This window comes from Bos javanicus, chromosome 22 (assembly GCF_032452875.1).
Source record: "Bos javanicus breed banteng chromosome 22, ARS-OSU_banteng_1.0, whole genome shotgun sequence".
Lineage (NCBI taxonomy): Eukaryota > Metazoa > Chordata > Mammalia > Artiodactyla > Bovidae > Bos > Bos javanicus.
This window is the reverse complement of record NC_083889.1, coordinates 14,871,123-14,877,122: the sequence shown is the minus strand read 5'-3', so window position 1 is coordinate 14,877,122 and position 6,000 is coordinate 14,871,123.

Below are 6,000 nucleotides of genomic sequence, written 5' to 3'. Positions count from 1 at the left end.
GACGTTCAGGATTCTGTTTCCAGAAAAAGTCATCAACCTATTTCTAGTTAACAGGCAACAGTGCCATCTGGTGGTGAGAGTTGGAATTTGACTGCATGCATAAATCCCCAAAGTACACTGCTTCTATATCCTGGAGTCGGAACTCTGGAGTAGAGGACAGGTCATTTAGACCATTTCTTTTGCCTCACAGATGAGGAAACACTGCTCAAAGTTTCAAGAACTTGAAATTTAGGCTCTATCCCCAGGTAATCTACACCCCATGGAAACAGGCCGGAACAAAGCTGAAGGAACATAAGGTATCATGTCAAACAGTGGAACTGCCAACTATTATTTACATACTTAATCCTGTTTGAAAGCTCTTCAATTCAAACGGGAAACTGGAGGAAGGAGACCAAACATGCACCAGCCATGCATGGATTGCCACTTTCTTAGTGAATGATTTACCTGCTATAAGTTCATGGAAGAGCCAGTAATACTCATGCATCCTGGCGTTATTCTTAAAGAGGGCCTACTTTCCCTCTAGCCACTGAAATGAGGCAAAATCATGTTTTTTAGCAAAACAAAAGTTAGGAAAATTTCTCCTAAATTCAGTAGTAATAGTTCCAGAGTGGGGGCTAGCATCTGGCTGGTCCCCTCTGTAGTATCCTGAGTTGCTTACAACATTCGTGTTAGGTCTTTTCCTGTCCTCAGTGTCACTCTGAAGTGTCACAGAGACTGAAAGTTTACAAGGTAGAAATGCCATCATCATACCTTTCAGCTGGAGCCCTCTTACTCAGCTTGTCTACAGCTATACTTCCTGTCTTCCCCACTGGGGCTCCTTCTGAGATCACTCGTTCCTGTTAGTCATCTCCATCTCCCACCATCACACCCTAGGCTCAAACTCTTAGAAGTGTCTTTCCTTCCTCCCATTCATTTATCACTATTAAGCCAGTCACCAAGCCCTGTTTTTCATAAGCCGAGTCCTGCATTGCTCAGATTTGTTCTTTTCTTCTTGCCACCACTAAACTGAGGCCCTTCATCTCCTGTGCTGCCCCCTAGCTCCAGCAGAGCCACTGACACCAAAGCCCTGTGCCCACCACTGTCCCTGACACCTCTGCTCGGGCTCTGGTCCTTTCCTGAATGTTCCCCTTCCCCACTCCCAGTCAATTCAGTGTACGCCTTAAAGACCCAACCCCATTCTACTTTTGGTAAACTACTCTGAACTCTTCCAGGCCACAGTGAACTTTTACCTTTTTATAAATCTTGCTATATTTGAATTTAAAACACAATGCATGGTCCACTGTGGTAACACTTTTGCAACTAAAGAAAACCAGCATACAGCAACGAAGACCCAGCGCAGCCAAAAATAAATAAAGAAATAGAATGTATTTATACTCTCCACTTTGCTGTTGTTCAGTCACAAAGTCACGTCTGACTCTTTTGCGACCCCATGGATTGCAGCCTGCCAGGCTCCCCTGTCCATGGGATTTCCCAGGCAAGAATATTGCAGTGGGTTGCCATTTCCCAAGTCTCCAGCATTGGCAGGCAGATTCCTTACCACTGAACCACCAGGGAAGCCCATACTCCCTACTAGTCCCTCACAAAAACTGAAGTAGGTATCATCCTGACTTTTCCAATATGGGAAGCTGTAATTTACTCAAGTCCACACAACTGAAAAATGACAGAGCTGGGACCCAAATCCAGAACTTGAGATCTCCGTCCTGTGCAAAGACTGCATGACGGAACAGAAGGCTTATGCATAAAGCAGTGCCGATCCAAAAAATACTTGCTCTTTCCTTCCTTTCATTTCCCCCACTCACTGCACACACACATACACAGTTCCCATCAGGTCCCAAATCCAATACTTTTTTCCAATATATCTGCTTTATTCTCAGGTTTTCTTCATATATAAAAATCCTCGGCCAATATTTGGTCTTTATAAGAAGGAAGCTGAGTGATAACAACTAGAGATGATCACATTAAGTGAAGTAAGTCAGAAAGACAAATACCATATGATATCACTTATATGTGGAATCTAAAATATGACACAAATGAACAAATATCCATGAAACAGAAACAGAGTCACAGACTGGGCTGACTGATGGTTGCCAAGGGAAAAGGGGTTGGGGAAGGGATGGAGTGGAAGGCTGGGGTTAGCAGATGTGAACTTTTTATATAGAGAATGGATAAACAAAAACCTACTGTACACAGAGAACTATATTCAATATCCTATGATAAAACAGAAAAGACTACAAAAATGTAATATGTGTGTGTAAGTAAATCACTTTGCTGTACAGCAGTAATTAACAGAATAATTTAAATCAACTATACTTCAGTTTTTTAAAAAGAAAGTTGAGGAGATTCTCACATATACATGGTCTTACTGTGGAAGGAGTAAATTAAAAACTAGTAAGTAGACAAGGTATTGGGGACCTTATCAACATGTAAGAAACCAACTACCTCTGAGAAAAGGTGACTTTCATCCAAATGTTTTCAAAGACCATGATGTGAGCCAAGAGTGAAACTGAGAAATTTGGGGAGAAAATATAAAGTATATTACCAATACATTATGCTTGGAGGAGAGCCATCAGAGTGGTCCCCTGGAACTAAGGGCTGATGAATCTTGGCAGAACATTGGGTTTTCTAATGAAGTCAACATATGATGAATGAGATCACTATATATACGAGCACATCTTAAGACAAAATTGCTCCACAGATAAAATAGGACTTGACTATAGCCAGAATGGTGTTAAATTAAAACAAGGAGTGTACAGAGGGGCAACTGGGTGGGGTAGGGGGAGTCTGAGAGGCTGGTGGCCAACAAAAAAAGCCCAAATCCATGATGAGATGAAGAAAACTGGCGATGTGTATCCAGCACCTTCCAGCGAGAAAGGAACTTGAACCTGGAGACAATGGATAATTTTTATCTATAGCGTGCTTCTGGTTGTGAAGTAGAATATTTAATAAAGCTTCCCATGTAGCTCAGTCAGTAAAGCATCTGCCTGCAATGAGGGAGACCAGGGTTCAATTCCTGGGTCAGGAAGTTCCCCTGGAGAAGGAAATGGCAACCCTCTCCAGTATTCTTGCCTGGAGAATCCCATGGACAGAGGAGCCTGGCAGGCTACAGTTCACAGGATCACAAGAGTCAGACATGACTTAGTGCTCTTTCTAACCCTAAGTTAAAAATATTTCAATGCAGTTTGTTTCTGTTTGCTCTCAATTGCCCACAATATCTTTCTGATGACTCTTTTGGCATCATGAGTGTCTGGTCCTGGGAAAGGAGGAGCTCTGGATATGTGTCACAATCCCCTAGTGTGAACTAGGGTCTTAGTGTTCTTGTTTGTTTACAGGTTAATCACTTAATATCATGGATGACATAAGTCTGGTCCCAAATGACACTCCTGGTTTAATGATCAAATTAGATTTTGGACCTGCAAAGCTGAGGTCCATTAAGAAGAGAACTCTGAAATGGCAAGAGATAAATGGAACCTTGGTTTTAAGCTGTAGCAAAGCTTACTTTCATTTTGAGGCTAAACAGCTAAGGCTATAAAAATGCATGACAGCTGAAGAGCATTTCAGTTTACAGATCACTTTTGAGATCTATTTGATTATCATGAAAATAAATTTACTATTGCTATTTTAAGAAGAAAGTTGAGGTTTGTGACTTCACTAATGTCCAAGAATTAAAACCTAGGTATTCTTACTTCTGAAAGACTGTGTTTAACTTTGCTTCTCATAATAAGGGTAGGATCACTAACTGGTTATGTCATATTTACTTATTTGTGGGAGAGGGAATATTATTTCAGTGAAGGGAAATCTATCTTATCACCTTAGAAAAGAAAGGTTCCAGCTTAAAGTTGGAGCTATTTTGAACTGTGGGAAGGACCTAATTTAGGGATTAGAAAAAGGATCAGCTAGAGCCACACAAACATGCTCAACTGATTAAAAAATAACTATACTGTAAAATATACATGAAAGAAAAGTGAAAGTCGCTCAGTCGTGTCTGACTCTTTGCAACCCCACAGACTATACAGTCCATGAAATTCTCCAGGGCAGAATACTGGAGTGGGTAGCTGTTCTCTTCTCCAGGGGATCTTCCCAACCCAGGGATTGAACCCAGGTCTCCTGCACTGAAGGCGGATTCTTTACCAGCTGAGCCACAAGGGACGCCCAAAATATACATAACAATTAACTATTTTAAGCATTTTTAAGTGTACAGTTCAGTGATACTAAGTATACTTAAAATACTATGCAACCATTACCATCATTGGCCTCCATAACCTTTTCATCATTCCAAACAGAAACTTCATACTCTTTAATAACAAAACTCCCCATTTCTCTCTTCCCCTGCCCCCTACAATCTCTTTTCTACTACCTGTCTCTACTCTAGGTACCTAATATAAGTGGAATCATACAGTAGTTGTCCTTTTATGTCTGGCTTAGTTCACTTCGCATGTTTTTCAAGGTTCATCCATGTTGGAGAATGTGTCAGTACTTCATTCATTTCTATGGGTGAATAATATTCCATTTAGTGACATTACCACACTTTGCTTATCCATTCATCTGGAGATCGATATTTGGATTGTTTACATCGTTTGAGCATTGTGAATAATGCTGCTGTGGACACTGGTGTACAAGTATCCATCTGCTTTCGTATTTGGGGAATATACTCAGAAGTGAGTTACTGGATCATAATCTATGTTTAAATTTTTTAGGAACTTCCAAACTTTTCTACAGTGGCTGCACCATTTTACTCTCCCACCAGCAATGCATAAGGGTTTCAATTTTCCCACCTCTTGAACAATACATTATTTTCCATTTTAAAAAAAGTAATAGCCATTCTAATGAGTATGGAGTGGTACACCACTGTGGCTTTGATTTGCATTTCCTTAATGGACAGTAATGCTGAACATCTTTACATGTGCTTATTAGCCATCTGTATATCTTCTTGAAAGGAATGTCTCTTCAAGTCCTTTGCCTATTTTTAAAGTGGGTGGCTTTTTGTTGTTGAATTTAAACAACTGATTTTTGACAAAGGGTCAAAAGCAATTCAGCTGAGGAAGGATACTTTTCAACAAACAGTGCTAAAGCAACTGGACATCCATAGGTTAAAAAAAAAAAAAAAAGAATCTCAACCTAAACCTCACATCTTACATAAAAATTATGTCAAAATAAATCATGAACATAAGACTAATGCTTTTAGAAAATCATAAGGGGAAATCTTTGGGACCCAGAGATATTCAAGTGTTGTAGGAAGGGGGACCCCTTCCAGGGCCTGAAACTGGGCTCTTATCTAACACTCAGAAATGAATTGTCCGAGGAGACACATGTGCTGACAAAGCAAGAGATTTTATTGGGAAAGGGCACCCGGGTGGAGAGCAGTAGGGTAAGGGAACCCAGGAGAACTGCTCTGCCATGTGTCTTGCAGTCTTAGGTTTTACAGTGATGGGATTAGTTTCCGGCTTGTCTTTGGCCAATCATTCTAATTCAGAGTCTTTCCTGGTGGCGCACGCATCGCCCAGCCAAGACGGATGCTAGCGAGAGGGATTCTGAGAAGTGGATGGACACGCAGTGTCTCCTTTCGACCTTTCCCAAACTCTTCCAGTTGGTGGTGGCTTATTAGTTCCGTATTTCTTACCAGGATTTCCTGTCATAAAATAACTCATGTGAATGGTTACTAAAGGGCCTGGCCAGGGTGGGCGGTTTCAGTCAGTGTGCTTCCCCTAACACAAGGAATTCTTACACTCAACACTGAAAGAAAGAAAATGGTAAATTGGAATGAGTCAAAATTTTTGTTCCGTGAAAACTCATGTAAAGAGAAAAAGTTAGCTACAGAATGGAAGAAAATATTTGCAAACTACAGTCCAACAAATAATTAGTATCTAGAACGTATATCAATAACCTCGGATATGCAGATGACACCACCCTTATGGCAGAAAGTGAAGAGGAACTCAAAAGCCTCTTGATGAAAGTGAAAGTGGAGAGTGAAAAAGTGGGCTTAAAGCTCAACATTCAGAAAAC